Source organism: Pteropus vampyrus, unplaced genomic scaffold (assembly GCF_000151845.1).
Source record: "Pteropus vampyrus isolate Shadow unplaced genomic scaffold, Pvam_2.0 Scaffold9, whole genome shotgun sequence".
NCBI lineage: Eukaryota > Metazoa > Chordata > Mammalia > Chiroptera > Pteropodidae > Pteropus > Pteropus vampyrus.
In genome coordinates, this window is record NW_011888790.1 from 9405695 (window position 1) to 9425066 (window position 19372).

A 19372-nucleotide genomic window follows, 5' to 3' on the forward strand; every position below is an offset into this window, starting at 1 on the left:
ACGCTTGAGCCCGCGTATTTGCACAAACTACAGCGTTTCTCCATTGGCCACATCGGAGGCTGCTTTTCCAGGATGTCCTGCAGCCATGGAGTTTGACTGCGTGCCGGAAATTGTAGTTCAGCACGGTGAGCAAGTTGTAGACGATTTTATCTGTAGTTTTTCCGTGGCATCAGAGTCTAACCTGGGACGACCGACTCCACGGTTTTCGCTGCAGAGTGCAACCTATAATTTATGTCACTCATCCATAAATATTTGTATGATCGTCATAGATGTGGTAGGCGTTGGGAGGAGATACGAATATGAGAATACATGGGTCTCGGCAGGAAGTAATAGCTACCATTTATTGCTAGACTACTTTGTGTGAGGTACTTTATGTGCATTATATCTAATCCTTAAAACCAAAGTTGTAAAATGAGGAGACCAAAGTTAAAACAAGATTGATAATTTTTTGGAAGATAAGTTTTAAAAATTCTTATTTTTGATGGTAATTTTCTACGGTCTTGGTATTTCTCTTTCCTAGCCAGAAAGATCGTAATTAAGTAACACTTCTGAATTGGGGAACCAAGAATTCCCAAAATGACTAACTCCTGTCTACTCCAACACTGCATGTGGCTGACTTCAAGATTGAGGTTCATCACTGCTATAAATCTTTACACTTCTGGGAATCTAAAAGTTTTTAGACTCGCTAAAGATAAACCTTCTTTTAATGATTGGTCTTATTGCTTGCCTTTAAAAAATTTTTTTTCTGCAGCACAAATAGGGAAAGTTTGATAGATTGAATGTCTTGCATCAGTGAAATGGGGAACATTTATCTGAAATCCACTATTGTGTATCTTCTATAAAAGATTTTTATAAGGTACATGTATAAAACAGACTACTACTTAGGGACAAGATCTCAAGATGTATTATTATGTTAAGATTTTTGTTTTTATCATGTGTGTCTTATAAAAGGCAGTGATTTCATAGACATATTCTTAAAACTTGCTCAAAAAATGACAATTCCCTATAATAGAATAAATAACAAGTGGAAGTTATAAAATGAGAAGCAATTCCTTCAACGTTCCCAGAAACCCTATGAAGCAGGGTTTGTTTGTTTGTTTGTTTTTTATCTTTATTTAAGGAACTCAGTCACTAATAAGTTGTGAGTTAGACTTCAAGTCCAGGCAATCTGACCATTAGTACCTCTGTTGCAAGGGCTGGGTTCTCACTCTTATAGCTTTTGGACTGGAGCTACAACAGCAACCCTTCTCTGGGTCTCCAGTCTGCTGGCCCATTCTGAAGATTTTGAACTTTCTAGGCTTCCATAATCATATGTATCTACTGTCTATATATTCTGTTCTCTGGAGAATCCTGACTAATACAGCAGTTTATAGCAGAGCAAATCCAAATGGCTGATAAACATTATACTCAAACTCATTCCTGTCAGAAAAGTATATAGATATAACAATGAAAAATAATTTCTCACTCACCAGATTGGCACAAAAGAAATAATAAAAATATTTTTATGATAATTTGGAGGAAAGAGCACTCTCATACAGGCAATTTAAATAACAATACAGTTGTAAATTTATCACAATTTACATGATTTTATTTTAATATCTTTGGAAATCTGAATATAAAAATGTACTCAAATCTACAAAGTTATTCCCAGAAATTGCACAAATAAGACCAAAAAGAGAAAGACTGCTTTCTCTAGTTTCTTGATGCAAATCTGGCCTGGAAAGTCCTCTCTGGGTCACAGAAACAACAGGCCGACCCATTTTGACTGTAACTTTTCCCTCGCTTGGTCTCTTAAGCAACCTGGACCCATATGCAGCCATCCTAGAGGTGATGTGTTCCACCAGCTCTTAACCTGCTTGGTCATTTTCCCATGCAAAGCAAATTGGCTTCACAACTCTTCTTTGGAATTAGAAACCCAAATTCTCACAAAATGAACCCAGAGGGTATGGGCAGAGAAGTCAGGATGTGCCTTAGCAATGTCTGGGGAAATGTACTTAGCTTTTATTAAAAAGAGCAGTAACACTGGTCAAATAAACATGATTTATTTTCCATTTAACATTTTTATACTCATTTACTGGGGATAAAAATGATTTTTCCACAGTAATCGATTTTTTTTTAAATAAGCAGTCGAGAGAATTTCTCACATAGGGTTGAACATTTTTTATTTTCTAATATACATAAACTGCTTTCTATTCTAGTCAACCTCACAGAAGATTTATAATCTTAAATCAACATTTATCTGTCAAAATCAATAACAGTAATAATTATTATGGCTGTAAAAATAAGGCCTCTTCTAACTCCAAGTGATTACATAATAAAATAGGGATCTAGTGATAACTGTCAAGAAGAAACAACACAATAAACCAGCACCTCTATAAACTAATCATGTTATTAACCTATTTAGAAAAATGTCAATAAAAGTGTGGTGTTCTGCATCAAAGCCTAGGAAACCTGGGAATCTAAAAGAGAGAGCAAATTTGAAAAGCATTCAAGCAATCATGGACTGTTTTCTGCTGTGCAAAAAGATGTTTCATTTGTCATTACCGTGGTTCATGCTGACAAGAAATATCCTTGCAGGGTATCCACCTCTTCCTGCAAAGTTGGTTGTAGCCAACTCTAGATTAGGAGATATGGTGTACTGCTTTGGCTGCTAACCAGCTGTTTGATCTTGAATAAACACTTAACTAACTTCTGTTTCTTCAATTGTACAATTAGTGAGTTAAGCTAGATTACTATTTCTTAAACTTTAGCCAACCTCAGAATCAAGTGGAGGGTTGGCCCCACTCCCAGTTTATAGTTCAGTTGGTCTGGGGTAGGTAGGACCTGACAACAAAGAATTTTTCAACCCCAAAATGTTGATAGCGCCAAGGTTAAGAACTTGGAGTCTGTAGATGTCCTTAATTTCTGTGATTCTACTTCAGAGGACCAGTAAGTGCTTTCCTCCTAACCAGGCATGCCATGAAAGCAATGTTATTTTCCACTCTTTTTACCTACTTAGGGCAGAACTTGCCTGATATCAAACGCCAAAGTTTCCAGGTGGCTGTTCATTATTATGTGGGGCTCCTTGGTGGGCAATCCTGCTCCATTTCTCTCAACTCTGCCCCTGTCATTCTGGAATTCAGTTGTCTCATTACTGGAACAAACAATGGAAATTGTACATGCGGTGGATGCTTGGGGTCTAAAGACATTCATTCTACTTGAATATTAGTCTCTTCAGGCCCCAGGCATACAAAATATTAATATTACATTGGGAATCTAATCTAGCCTTTCTTACTATTTCCTGGGCAGTTTTTGTTCTTTCTCTTCCTGAATTGTTCTTATTGGTAAGCAACAGCTTTGATTTAATTTTTAGGATAATATTCTCCCTAAAGGGAAGCTGGAACACATTTTACGGTATTAGATTCCACATAACAACAGAAGGCTTTTTAATGCATGCATGAATATTCAAGATTTAATCAGTGGCATATGAAATGTAGTGATACTGCTGAGAATTATTATTTTATGCAAATAGAACAAGCAAAGTACGATCTTTTATTTGTTTACATGTCACTGGAGGAATATTTGAACTTTTTCAGGAAGCAGATTTCTGGTCACTTTTTAAATCTATATGCCTCTCCCATCCTTCAGTGGTAACTGTAGATGGCCTGTGATGAAATGAACTTTTTAGATGAAAAGTATTTTAAACATGTAGTGGGTTTATATTTAAACAAGTCATTTCATGATGTTAATAAGATGGTAACATTGCTTCTTTATTGTTTTAAATTCTCTAATTAAAAAGTCTAACACCTGACACACAGAGACATGAAAATTCAGACTTTAACACTACATTTTTGCTTTGATCACCTAAAAGTGATTTTAACCTCTTTTGGTTCACCAATCCTTTACTCATGTGATGAAATCTATGGACCCTTTCCCCAGAAAAGGACATGTATTGGGGTACATATAACATTTACCCACAATTTGATGGGATGTTCACATATCTATCACTCTTCCATTAAACCCTGGAGGATCAGGCTATTAGGTTAAGGACTCTGCCTTAGAGCAACATGGAAGAAGTGTCTCATAAGCCCAGATCTGATCTCAAGTACTCGAGTCCCCTGTCCTTAGAGCTTCCCAGGAGAAGCAGAGGAGATGAAGGGGCTCCTTTACCTTAATAAATAAGCACATGCCTTTTACAATGAGAATTTTAGTATGCTTTCATACTTGCATATAGGTATACTTCTCAACATTCTTTTGACTTCCAAGTTATCAAAACTCAAAGTAACAAAAGAAGTGGACTTATTGTCCTACATAGCTGAGAATGGGATCTAAGACCTTAACATTATGTCATAGAGACATTTATGCACTTTCTCAATCGCTCTCTCTTCCTCCCTCTCCCTCTCCTCTTGCCTGCTCCACCCACTATCTTTTGGCTTTGCTTTTTCTGTGTTGTCTTCTGAAGCAAAGCTGTCTACCAGCAGCTCCAGGATTAAATCTTCAATAGAAGAAGAGTTTCTTTCTTCCTAAGAGTTCCATCAAAAGTCCCAGAAAGACTCTCTGTAGCCATTCCTAGATCCCTGCGGGACCCAGAGGTGAATCACACCCATGTAAACCATGTGGGCTGGGAATGGGAAGGAATGACTTCTAAGTGAAAATTGAGAACTGTTGCTAAAAGAACGAGAATGGATGCAGGCCAGAGAAGCAAAAACAACGTGTACCGCGGTAAGTGTAGTAAGTTATCTAAGGAATTAATACATTTTCAGGTTTTATTCATCACCATCCCTCATTCCCATGCCACCATTTTATTAACAGTAAGCCACACACTTAAAGAATTACTTAGGCCCAGTAACAAGATAGATGGAGAAGGTATTTGCTAAAATTTTATTTGAGGAAGTGAGGGTAATAGTTTTACATATTTGCTGTGAGGTTTTAAAACATGCATTGATTAGTCTAATAAGTCGGTCTATATATCTCCAGGCACGTGTGGTGATACTTAAAATGTGATCTGCTCTAATAGTGGTGTAACCCCCTTTAAAATGATTATTCCCCCATGTAGCATTTTTCCCTACAGGAAATGGCTGTATTTTTTTTTTTAATTTAAAAAGAATAAAAAAGGAAAATGCAAGGAATTATGCAACCATCATCCAAGACTCATCCACCTGTAATTAATAAATGTTAACATTTTTGTCATTTTTGTTCTAGCTTTACATAAATGTGTATATAATAAAATCTTACATATATGCAAAATGAAGTCACTCTCTCCACAGTCCTATTTTTCTATTTTCTAGAGGCAATAACTATACGATTATATTTTTTAATGAACTATTTCAGGTTTATAAAAAGGCAGATAGACTAATATAACAAATGCTTTGTAGTCATAATTAAACTTAAAACATAAAATATTGCCAATTAAAGCCCTTGTGCACTCCTCTCTAATTTCATTCCTCCCCTTTTCCATCAGAGGTGATCACTCACATGTGTTGGGTGTTTATCACTTCCATGTATATTTCTGTTTGTATGGCTACTATATACTCACTCACAGACACGTACAAACAATCTTTAAACAAGACAAAATAGGCTTTAAATATTTTACATATGACCTATTTACACATTATATATTAATAAATATGTATACAATTATAAGTATTTTATATACATATAAAGTATATATACAAACATATATGCTGTATGTACTTGTGCAACTTGCTTTTTTTTATGGAATAGTTTGTTTTGAGATTTACTTATACTGAGTCCTTGTAATTCTAGTTTATTCATCCATGGTATATAACTTTTGAAATTAGTTTGTAAAAGACATAGCAGCTTCTCTCTCTTCCTCTCCCCTGCCCCTTCCTGCCTCCTTTCTCTCTCTCAGATGTTTGCCTCTCTCTCAGTAGCTGGAAGAAGCCATCTACTATGTCTTGAGCAGCCCTATAGGGAAGTCCATGTGGGAGGGAACTGAAGCTTTCTCCCATCAGACTCATGAGAGAGCTTGGAAGAACATCCTCCAATCTAGTCAAGCTTTCAAATGACTGTAGCCCTGACATCTTTATTGCACCCTCCTGAGAGACCCTGAGCCAGAAGCATCCAGCTAAACTGCTCACAAATTCCTGACCTTCAGAAACTATATAAATGTTTGTTATTGTAAACTGATAATTTTTACGTGTACATAAACAGTATTGAAGTAAGTCTAAGCATTTATCAAAACATCAGATTTGATGGGGTATGGAAATGACTGACACTTTTTCTCAGAAGGAATATTTTTTCTTGACTCTTGCCACTAGAGGGCAAAATGGCCCCAAACGATGGCTTGAGTTAACAAAAGACTTTCTATTTCCATAGAATAGCAGATGTCAGAGATGCAAAAAACCTTAGAGATCATGTGGTCTAGTTTTGTTAAGTCGCAGGTAGAATCGTAACACCCAGAGGTATTAACTGATGTGTGAAGTCACACAGACTTAGGTCTAAATGTGCAAATTCAGCTGCATTTAATAACATGCAGATCTAGTAACTTAATCAAGTGTTGTTTTTAAAAACCACAAGGTATAGAATAAAGAGAGAGGGCTTTTTAAAAAATCCTCTCTGTCTTAATAATATTTCTAAGATCAAAAACTTATAATAACAACTATTCCCATTTATCGGGAACCTATTATGAGGCACTTATCATACATTATGTGCTACGTGTCTCCATTTAATCTGTACAACAGACCTTTGAAACATACCCGTCAATGCATGAGGGCCAGGACATATAGCTAGAAAGAAGAATAACAAATTTGAATTTAATACAGGTTAAATCTCATTACAATGATTTTGGGGGGACAATTCAGTTTTGATTTTACCAGAAGTTTTTTCTCCTAGGACTATTTTAAAATGTTAAGGCATGTAAGTGGTTGCCGTATAGCATTGGAAGAGAAAAGAGAAAATAATCTTAATGACTCGTTTTTTCCCAGAACATTTCTCTCTGTCTCCGTCTCTGTCCCTCCCTCTCTCTCCCTTCTCTCGCTCGCTCGCGCGCTCTCTCTCTCTCTCTCTCTCTCTCTCTCACACACACACACACACACACACACACACACTCTCCCATATACCTTAGTTGCCTCTTCCCTTCATTCAAGCTGACCAGCTATATGATCTTCGTTCACCTTCATAGAGATTCATTTTTTTCAGTCTTCATTCCTAAAATGAAAATACACCTACTTCCTTCAAACTCTCAACAGGGCTGTTGTGATGATTAATGAGGGTCTTTTTGTATCCCACTGGATTTTGTAGAAGACAGGTGTTTAATAAAGCTGAAGAATCATTATAATGGTAATTAGTCATAATTTAGGACAGATGGTCAGGTGTCTGGAAATAGTGACTTGGCTGGAGCTGTCACCATACCAAAGCAATGAAATAATGTCAGCATGTCATCAGCATCAAGTTAGGAGTGAAGAGGGTGCAATATTTGCCTACCTCATCTACTGTTATGTTCATTATTCCTTCCTGACACTTACTGGTACAATAGTCAAAGCAATTTTAAGGCAGTCAGGCAAGCAACCTTAAACCACCTCATTATGTGATATGTAGTCTCCAAGATAGCCACTTTAATGCTTTCTCTCCTTGTATATGCATGCCACTCCTCACACCAAGAAATTGAGCCTATTTCTCCTCCCCTTGAATTTGGATTGGCCCTGTAACTTACTTAGACCAACAGTATGCTGTGGACCTGACTACTAATTCCCAGTCGAGCCTTCAGGAGGGCTAGCAGCTTCTGCTTCCTCTCACTCAGAAGAGCTGCAGTGTGAGAAGTTTAGCTACCCAGAGATCACCTCGCTGTGTGGATGCCCAAGGTAGCCATGTGTAGAGAAAGAGACAGGACATGCTTGGCCAGCTCTCAGATGTTCCAGTCATCACATCTGACAATCTTCACAATCACATGAGTGAGTGAAGAAGAAATTTAGATATTTCAGCTCCAGTAGATAACCACATGGAACAAAAGAACTGTCCAGCCAGATTGCAAAAACAAGAGAATTAATAAATATTTGTTTTAGGCCATTATGATCTCAGGATCTTTGTTACACAGCAATAGATATTTGACCTATGACATTTAAAATAGGATCATATATCTCTTGATGTTCTCACTTTGCTAATTGAAATAGAAGATTCTTTCAGAGAAATGAAATGAGAAAAACAAATAAGTGTGGTAAAATAAGGTAATTCCTTTTTAGAGGATACAGTTTTTAGCTTCATAAAAGTCCTGGTAAAATAGAGCATTTATTCCTTCATTCACTCATTTAATCATTCTCAATAAATATTTGTTGAATAGATTTATTGTCCATTGCACATCTGGCACAGTTCTAGGTATAGAGTACATAATGCTAAATGAGACACATAAGGTTCCTGATTTTATGGTGCTTAACATCCTAATTGGGAAAGACAAATAACGACCACATTGAAAAGATTACATCAGCTAATGATAATATAATTGAGAGGGTGGTACTGTGATAGCATAGTCTTTCTAAGAGTCCCTCACTAATGCATCAGCAGTAAACTAATAGAAGAAAGAAAGAAAAGAAGGAAAGAAAAAGAAGGGAAGAGAGAAAGAGAAGGGGAGAGAGAGAAAGAAGAAGGAAGGGAGGGAGGTAGAGGAGAGAGAGAGAGAGAGAGAGAGAGAGAGAGAGAGAGAGAGAGAGAGAGGAGAGAGAGAGAAGAGAGAGAGAGAGAGAAGAAAATGTTCCCTCTGAGCTTGTAATACAGCTTAGTTATCTGCAATCTAATTAGCAGTTTCTCGGTAGGAGTATATACTCACAATTCAAGATGTGGGCGGAGCCCTCCCATTTGGGATTTTATGTCTGTTGATTTGCTAACACTGAAAGGGATCTGATAAGGAAGGATTTTTTTTTCTCCTACCTTATGAGCTTTGGGGGAGCTAAAGGTGGGATGTGCTAGCCCTGGAGGAATAGGTGCTGTGCTGGCCTGGGCCCTATTAACACAGTCTGAACCATGACCATTTCTGTGCTTAAAATGTTTGAATTATGAAAGAAACAAAGAAATCCTAAATTTCTGGAAGCTTCAGTTACTGATTTTCTTCTTAATAAAGGGCATTTTTCATAAGCAAATTCCAAATGGAGAAACCACTCTTCTTTCATATATAGCATGGTTTTCTATAATATCCCAGGCGTCTGCTGTCAAGGCACTTCCCTCGTCTTTTAAAATTAGTGGTGACTTCTTTGAAAGCAGGGATTCAGGCTTACTTACTTTGCTGCTTCATCTTCTCACACAATATCCTTCCCATAGACATGCTTAATTATTGAATGAACAGATATTGGATAAAGAGACTAGTATCTACATTTAAATCCCAGCTCTGCAATCTATTAGCAGTGTGACCTTGGTCAAGTTATTTATTTATTTTCTTTACATTTTTATTTTCTCAGTTGTAAAGTAGGAAAAATAGTTTACATGTTTGTAATAAATATTAAACAATACACACTTATGTACACAGTACATATATATAATGCAATTAACGCAGAGCCTGCATGTGATTGAAGCTAATTAAATGTAGTTCCTCCCCAAAGAGGTTATTTGCCTTTAGATAAAATCATAGATTACTGCTATGATCTGAATGCTTGTGTCCCCAAAATGCATATGTTGAATCCTAACCCCCAAGGTGATGGTATTAGGAGGTGGGGCCTGTGGGAAGTGATTAGGTCTAACCAGGTGAATGGGATTAGTGTCCTAAAAGAGGCTAGAGAAACCTCCCTTGATCTTTCCATTTTGTGAGGACGCAGCAAAAAGACAAGCTGTCTATGAACTAGAAAGCCAGCCCTCACCAGACTGAATCTGCAGGCACCTTGATCTTGGACTTCCTCATTCTGCAGACTGTGAGAAATCGATTTCTATTGTTTATAAACCACCCATTCACTATTTTGGGAACTTAATATTAAGTCAATTATGGAGTGATCAAAGTTCGCTGCGGCAAGATTCGGACAGAAAAGGAGCTGTAAACTTGACTCATTTTACAAACTAAAGGTCTAATGACAGAAGAGCTAATCTTGAAATGTCTGTTCATGGAAAACTCATTGTAAAGTCCCATGATGTTAATGGGATAAGTGACATGTCCTTGCCTAAAAAGGTCCCAGGCAGATATTTTGAAAAAGTGTATCTTCGACGAAAGGCTATCACTTAAAGAGAAAAATAAATGATACCAGTAAATAGTTTTTGTCATTTTTTATATTTGTCACATAGTTGTGGAATAAGTGGATGAGAATTTATTGATACAGAATTTGAAAAATTCAAATAAGATGATTATTATAATTTTTAAAGAACAAGCTTTATTTGGCAAGATGAGGAACATAATAGTTGAGATTCACCAGTATTTTTAAATGAATAATAATGACATAAAATTATTATGGTTAGGGCAATGAACTTAATACTAAGAGTCACTTGTTTTAGATTGTAACTTTACAAGGAACAAAATAATATTCAGTTCATAGGATGATTTCTTTAAGTGGAGAAACTATAGCCTTTAAGAGATTCAAACCTTTTCTTCTCCAACCACTAGGGAGAGCCTTACTTACTCTCAAGAGTTAGTGAAATAATCATTATGATCTTTCAAAATCTGTATCATTCCTAATTCTATGGTGTCTCATCCTGCCATGAACATAAGGATGTATAAATAGATTTATAAATAACAAGAAGTGATTCTTCTTCCTATAATGCATTCTTACCTGGGGTAACAAATGACAGATTTCCAGCTACTCACATGCCTTGCTGACTAGACAGTCTGCAGTCTATGGGTGTCCTCTAGTCCCAATCATTCCAGACAGGATCTCTGTTTAAATGAAATTAAAACAATTATCTGTATAACCTTAGAAACACAGACCATGTCTCAAAAGTAAACAGTTGAAAATGTAAGATATACAGCAGACTCCAATGATATGGCAAATATAAGGTGTTTTTGTCACTGGACTTCAGCTGGATATAGGATATAAGGTGAGAGACTATATAAACTGGTTATATATTCCATACCATTCTAGACAGTTAAGAAAGTTTCCTTAAGATTTATCATGAGAGATACTATTGCAATCTCTTCAGTTTTGCACTTAAAAGTATATGTTTGACTCAATTTCAACTCAGAATTTCTGGATCTATATCATTATTGGGTAATCAGTATCTTAGAGAATGGGACATTTTACTGAAAGTATGTTTCCCTTCACCTACAGATTCACGAACAGGAGGGACTAACACGCTCCTTAGTCCTGGGAAAGTGGGTGACGAGGGCATTGGGAATGGAATAGGTAGTAAAATTTTCCTAGTCTAATACTATATTGGTTACCCAATTTCTGTTGATGACATAGATAATAATGACCTTGACAATGCTGATGATTGTGAAAAAAGATTACAACCTCTATCAGGTTGTCCTTAGCATTTTTCAGACCATCTGGCCTTTCATTTATTCATTCCATAAAAATACATCAAGTGTCTACTCTATCCCCAAAGTTATACTGGGCTCTAGAAATAATCCATTTAATGAGGCAGACATAGTCCCTGCCTGCTTGAGAGTATACAGGGAAGAGGTGAAGGATACTAAACAAATATTTGCAGTTAAGTGTTACATATGGGAAGTACATAGTGCTATGGCAATACACTGTAGGAGTGTTCCTACTTCTTCCAACTGGTAGAATAGAAAAGGACACCAAAATGATTGTCACCTGGGTATCCCAGGACAAATTATTTCCTAGGCTTCAGTTTCTTCGGATGAAAGTAAGAGGGCTTGGACTAAATACATTCTAAAGTTTCCTTCCAGTGATACGGTGCTATAATTCTATTTAAACCTCGACAATCCCAGTAACATATTCAAAGTGTTTCTCTGAAAGGATAATTTGAGGGCTTCTTGGGGACTAAGTGCAGACAATAATTAAGTTTTTAATCATCCCTAGAGTGGAAGCTGTGAAGCTCCAATTCGGAATCCTGAGATGCTCTATAACCTCTCCTGGAAATGCTCTGGGAATTAGGTTCCTGTAGGCCCTGTATGGTCTTTCTGTTTCTCCAAAGCCTCCTCTTTTTATATGCACCAAATAGTGATACAACTCTGGTTCACAGTGATCTGTCACATGTTCAAAGGTGCCACCTCGAAAGGTTGTACCCTATCATTTTCTCTCTAAAGTAACTAAGCGGATTAGCAAAAACCCCAAATTATTCTTCCTAACCTTTCATTACCAAAATAAGAGATGAATCACATACACAGAGACGTAGAAACATTCCTATGTTTTCCATAGTTTCTGAGGTAAATAGGCAAATGACTTCTGTAGTCGATGTCGTAGTATGGCTCTTTCAACATCTTTTCCAAACCTTTTGTTTTCCCTACTATCGAGGCTAGAAAGTGATTAAGTTCAACTCCCAGCCTTTCTCTCAGATAAAAGTAGCTATGTAACTCAATTCTGGCCTATGAGTTGTAGATGGAAGTCCCTGGGGACTATCCAGGCTTCTATTTGCTTTGCTTTTCCCCATTCTTCCTGCTTGGAACATGCTTGTGATGGCTGGAAGTATAGCAGCCATCATGAATCTATGAGGATGAAAGTTGTCACTAAGGTTGATAGAACAGAAAGAGAACAAATTTAGTCCTTTGATTACATTTTAGAGATGCTGGCTAAGCCTGATATTTTAAATGTTTATTGGGTTCTTATTTCTCACAGATGAATATCATCCCAAATGATTAACTTCCACGAACAATGCTGATCATATATCAAAGGGTCATCTACAGAAACTTTAGGGCGGCCTTGGTGTACTTAGCAGGAGCCTGAAATTAATCGGAACATGTGTGTTTGGGTGGTGTAAAATCATCTTGGTTTTTTCATAGCATTTTATCTTTTAAGCATGAGATCTTGACCAATAAATATTGAAATATTTAAAGTAAATATAACAAAGCCCCCAGTACCAACCTGTCTCAACCAGATAAAAATACTCTTAGTTTTGAGAAGCCCAGAGTTGTGACCACTCTGAATTCAATGGTGAGGTGCTGTGTCCCATTCAGAGGGATAGAGTCTGAGACTGAAAATACATGTTTTAAAAAAATCAAGGCTGCCACAGGCTACATATCATGGGGCATATTTAAAAGTTCTCCCTGTAGAGAAGACATTTCTCAGATATGTAAACATCTGGGAATATGAGAAATTCTTTGTGTGTTATTAAAAAAATGTTTTGAAAACATCACTGCTGTAGGCTCTAGAGTTGAATTACCTGGTTCAAATCCTTGCTTAAATCCTTACTGGTGGTGTGATTCTGGACAAGTTATAGGACTTGAGTAATACTCAGTTTGCTCATTTGTATAAAGGAGTAATAACAGCAATTACCTCCTGAGACTGTATATATTGTGCAATGGACTGACTATTAGTGTCCTTCCAAAAATCTTATGTTTAAATCCTATTCTCAAATGTAATGGTTTTAGGAGGCGGGGCCTTTTGTACATAATTAGGTCATGAGGGTGAAGTCCTTATAAATAGAATTAGTGCCCTTATAAAAGGGGTCCCAGAGAGTTCTCTCACTCTCTTTCTGTCAGGTGAGGATACAAGAAGATGTCTGCAGTCTGGAAGAGGGCTCTCACCAGAACTGCACCCATGCTGGCTTCCTGATCTTGGTCTTCCAGCCTCCAGAACCACAAAAAAGTTAAATCTTGTTGTTTAAAAGGCATTCAGTCTACAGTACTTTGTTATAGCAGCATGAACTGACAAAGACATATTGTATACAGTTAAATTTCCAAGTATTATAATAATTATAATTGTCATGATAGAAGCTTTACCTCGAAGGTTTGCCTCTATTTCTGTGTGTTTAACTTATATCAGTCTTTATGAGTCAATGGTCATCAGTAACATTTTTTAGTAGAAGAAATAAATGTAAGCCCATTAGACTCCTTAAAGTCCTTGGAGCTCCTTAGAGGCAGTGAATACTTTTGCCAAGTGTCAAGCACAGTGTTTGGCACCTAGTAAGTGTGTAATAAACATTTTTAAAATAATCAACTGAATGAATGTTATAAAAGGAGGTGAAAAGAATTTCCACAGGCAACTTTTTAATCACATTACATTTCTGAAGGGCCAAATGTAAGTTATTAAAGCATAAGCCCCAATGTCTCTGTATACTATTTTTTGAGTTTCCAGAACTCGTTTTCGGCTACAGTATTATTAGCATTATGAAAAGACCTCAAATTGCCTGGATTCTCATTGTTATTTATTTTTTAGTATCATTTGGTTTGTATAAGTAGGATAGCAGTGGTGTGGGAATTAAATTTAAGCCATTGAATTATTCATTAAAATCTAACATTCTCAAGCAGGAAAAAGCAGAAACGCAGAACAGTAAATAGATTTCATCAATTCTCAATGAGCTATTTTTGGGTTTCTGCCGACCCCACAGATAGAACCTAGGCATTTTATTAATAATAGGCTAATACTCTTACAATAACCTAAACAAAAAATTATAAAAATAAATTTAACCAAAATTATTTTACTTATTTGGTCAACAACAGACTTTCTTTGGAATTTTTAGGCTGTAGTCGATTGGCATGCATTGTCCACAAACATGAAATATAATTATAGATGAATATAAATTAAGAGAAGTGAGCTCAACAGGTGTCCTTGATTACTCCAGGCAGGCTTGTGATTAGCCAGAAACTCTTATAAAGAGAGAGAATAAAACCATGATTTCAGATTCTGTCATTGCAGAGCTGGACGAATAAGGAACTTCCTGAAGATACTGAATTACAATTTTCTGAACCTCAACTTTGATAAAAAGCTTATATCTGCCACTTTGGTGACATTTAACATATTCTGAGGTACTACTTTATCTATTATTGTCTTAATTTTGTTTGGTTACAAATTAAAAAAAAAAAATAGATAAATGCTCTTCCTTGTAAAAGAGTCCAGAGTTAAGCAGTCCCAGACTGGTGTAGATGTTCTTAGTAAACCCTTTATCTGAAAAGTTAGGGAGGAATGCATACATTTTAAAAAGAATTTTGGCAGATTTGTGAGATCCCATGTGATGGTTTTGCTATGTTGTGATTAAAATGAACTCTACGTATCTCAGCTAATTCCAAAACTCACATTCATCTTTAAATAATAAAGCTTTGTTACAATTTAGAATACTTTTTAAAAAGTAATATAGAATACTACATTGATTTAGGAAAGATATAAGAGACATTCATATGAAAAAGAGCAATTTGAAAAATATGTTCACACACTCATGTGTATGTGTGTCTGCATGTGTGTGGGTATGTGTTTTTCTTCCAGGATCACTAAACTAGAATAAATAATTTTTTATATGAAATGCTAGAATTTTTTTATTGTATCTATTCAGTAGATATGTTTTTCCAAAAACAGCATAGATCCACTTTGAGCAAGTTACACACATATTCTTGAAGATGTAGTTCTAGCCCTAAAGGAGCCCCGAATCCATAAACAGAGAACTCGAAAGACATTCCAAATGGTAATGGCTATCCCGGAAGTCAACACAGGACAGGGAGTAGGGAATTCAGAAGGGCCATGACTTTCTCTGCCAGGTGCTGTGAGAGAGACAATGGCTGCAGAAGAGGGGGCATCTGGCAGAGAGGGCCTGAGAGTCTGTGCCAAATGGCAGAAAACCGGGTCAGCCGTAATTTTTATTCAGCCAGACCACATCTTTAATCAGCTGTGCCATCAGCACTTTTGAGGCAGTGCTGCATAGAAACAAATTCCTAAATCTGGCTTATGGTGAGTGAATAGGAAAAGCCCATCCAGGCGCCTCTTTAGCATGTGTGGGAGGCTGCTAGCCTCAATGCCAAGCAAGAGGCAGCAGGGTGTGATCGAGACAAAAACCACTGAATGTCCCTGTTCTTTATGTGCTCCTCTGCATCCCCATTTAAAATAGAACGGTGTAAACTGAAATCTCTCCAACTCAGCCATCCACAGCTCTGTGCTTTATGCTGAATTGGCTGATATCAATGAGTTATGCCTGTGCCCTTTAACATTTTCTGTAATTCAGTTGCTATTAGGAAACTAGATGTCTCTGCCTCCAATTTCCATTTCCATCCTGATCATCTTCTGTACCCTCGTCATCTTCAGAGAGAGCATCACACAGTCATGCAGATTTTAACAGGGCTGAAACCGTTTGTTTATTCTTCTAATGATCAAGGTTGTTTACCAAGTGTAGCTTTAATGCTTAGGTAATATATGTAATATGTCCAGATTAAGGCATAAAGACTCTTTTTTATAAGAATAATTTTTCCATTGTTTCTAAAAAAAGATCCAATATAATGTTAAATGGAAGTATCATACATTGTTTTTAAATATCCCCAATTAATCAAATATACACACATATGCATATAAATGTAATTTATTTTAAAGTCAATGTTTGTTTTAATTTTGTTTAATTATGAAATATTTTAAACCTACAGAAAAGTACAGAAAAAATCAAATATTGTCACTTACTACCTGAAATATCATTTTGTCATATTGTTTTTCAGAATTCCTAACCCTTCACGCTCAGTGATCATCATCGTTCCAAGGTTGGCAAGTGTCTTTCCCATGCATATCTTTACACTTTTATAACATATGATATGCATTCACCCATAATAGCATACAGTATTGTTTTGTATAATTTTAATTTATATAAGTATTATTTGAACGTTTTTAACAACATGCTTTTTTACTCAATATACATCCTCATCAACATTTGATATTCAGCCTTTGAATTTTACCAATCAGATAGTCACAAAATAGTATTATGTTGTGTTGCAGACAACTTCTGCCAGTATGTAGCTTTTCTTTTCACTTTTTTGTGGCATCCTTTGATGAAAAGACATTTTAAATTTTAATGTAATTAAATTTGTAAAACTCTTTATGATTTACAAATTTTATGTTTTATTTAAAAATTTTCTTCTGAATTTTTATGAGTTTATTTGTGCCAAACTGACAACATATGCCTGTGAGCAAGATCTCAAATCCTCCGGAGGATCACAGGTTGGTAGCTTCTTTTATGCATTTGAAATTAAGGAGGGAAGTAAGGAAGTTTACATGGAGGTGAGAGGAAGCAAAATGGGGATGAGATTACAGGAGAGTCAAGATTATGTGCTCTCTTGGGGGTGGTCATGTGGAGATTGCATTACAGAGTAGTTAAGACTATGTGCTTTCTTGAGGGGTCTAAAAGGTGGCATTTCAAAGGTGTGTCAACCTAGATGCACAGAAACAATGGATGGGGCTTACTTAAGGCAAAGAGAAGCCTTTTACTAAAGAAATTATAGGCCTGATGCATGACTACCCACCATGACCTGCCCAGATAGGAATTTATCAGATGACTTGTGAGGTTACTTTCCATATAACCTCCTTTATTTTTCTGTCCACTGTTCTCTGTTTTGGTCATAAATCAATCCAAAGGATGCGTTGATGACCAATCTTTTGGTAGGATACTGTGATCTCACAGTACTAGGAAGGCTTATTCCTAAGAAGTCTCAGTATCAAAATTGTCTGTTGACCATTTGGGATGGAGCAATACCATAACCATGGGATCTGAGCTAAGGTGATTTTCTCAAAAGGTTAAAGGCAGGTAAATGGAAGGCAGTCAGGTCTTACGGCCTTCATTGTGAAAAACCGCTCTGGCTCATTTCTATCTTGTAAACTATCATAATCCAAGTTTTGCCTTCTGTCTCATTTTTCTGAATTTGGCATCTAGTATAACATTTACAAAAGCCAAAAAAAGAGTATTAACTTATGTTATACGTGTTCAGTAATCACGAACAGCTGGACTGTATAGTAAAACCCAAAGAACAAGTATTAATACTATTAGCAGACAGGTAAAGACAGTCAAACAAAATGGATTCTGAGTTCAATGTTAATCCACAGGTATACAAGCCTAGTCAATGTCTTGGGACAGCGTCTGCCTCTGGTGTCAGCAGCTTCTTGGCCTCGATTGAGTCATTGCTGTCTGTAGACAGGAGTAGATATCCATTCACAGTCAGGCACTGCATAAGGTCTCTTCCAATGAGATAGGAGAGAGTGTCTTTAATTTGATGTCCTTTCCCAAAAAACAATATCTAAAGTCTTTGTCTCCTGGGGGTTTGCTATGAGAGGAAGAGATTATCAACTTGGCATTTTTTTGAAGTGACTATCAAACCTTGGCAATATCATAAGATGTCTTCTTTCAATAATAATCAGCTCATAAGTTTTTTCTTCTAAGTCCAGCTTTAAATGCACTGTGATGCATGAAGAAATGTAAAAAACAAGAAAATGGGGTGCCAGGGAGCAGGCTCTCTTGGGTTTCCCATAGCCTGGACTATTTGTTAATTTACAACCATTGTTTACCCATATGATATACCCTAGAAGTTTTCCTACGTATATTGAGATTTTACCTCTTAAAATCTCAATGTCTTTTGAAATCTAAGTAGTATTACATTTATGTTCTTTAGCTTGAACATTTTATAACCTCTGGAAACATTTTAATAGACATAAAAGTAAATTATTAACATGGACTTATTTTTGTAACACCCAGGCTAAATAAACCAAGTTTGTTACTTAAACTAACAAACTTAAGCTAGCTTTTATTTACTAAGGAATACTTTCAGATCACATGATCTCGAAAAGCATTTGAGTTACTTTCTATATTTCAGAGAATTTTAGAATACCCAATTCTTACAAATACTTGCCTTTAAATTAATTTTGCCAATACCATCCGGAGTTGGAAAATTCTCACACATATAACATATGTATACATAGTGTGTCTTGTTTAAAAATTCTCTTTCCATAAAAGTGATCATAAATTTTTCTCATTTTTTTCCCCTAAAGCTTTCATGGTTTTATTTTTACATTTTTATCTTAATTCATCTTGAATTGACTTTGAGATATAGTGTAAAGTGGAAATCAAATTGTATTATTTCTAAATAGAAAACCATTTGTCTCAAGACTATTGACTAAACTGTCCTTTCCTGTGGCTTTGTAATACCTCCTCTGTCATAGATCATGTTTCCGTACATGGGCTTTCTAGTCTGTTTCACTGGTTTACTTAGCTATCCCCGTACTAACACCATTATCTAGTAGTTAGATTTTTCTGTATCTTATCCCTGTTTTAAAAAAATTGCCAGAGCTAATCTTGTGCCTTTGTTCATTAATTAAATATTTGGAATCTGTTTCTAATACATACACACACACACACACACACACACACACACAGAGCTATTGAATTTTGTGATTGTAATGAATTTAAAACTAATTTGGCAGAAACTGATACCTTTAAGATATTAATTTTTTTTATTTATAGGACCGGTATAACCTTCCCAGTTATTTAGATCTTCTTTAGTATCCTTCCACAACATTTCACACACTTCTGTACATTTTAAGAGGTATTATAAGTTATCTAGTATTGTGTTCTTATTTTAAATGACATCTCTGAAAATTACATTTTC

General features: G+C 36.1%; 1 long non-coding RNA gene across 2 annotated transcripts in view; it reads left to right on the plus strand.

Moving 5' to 3' along the window:
* Window positions 1-77: 77 nt before the first annotated feature.
* The window catches only part of LOC111729867, a 62451-nt gene continuing 43156 nt past the window's right edge, over window positions 78-19372 (plus strand). For both annotated transcript variants that reach the window (XR_002776432.1, XR_002776433.1), the window contains exon 1: window positions 78-4701. This is a non-coding gene — a long non-coding RNA (uncharacterized LOC111729867). The remainder of the gene's footprint in view (window positions 4702-19372) is intronic.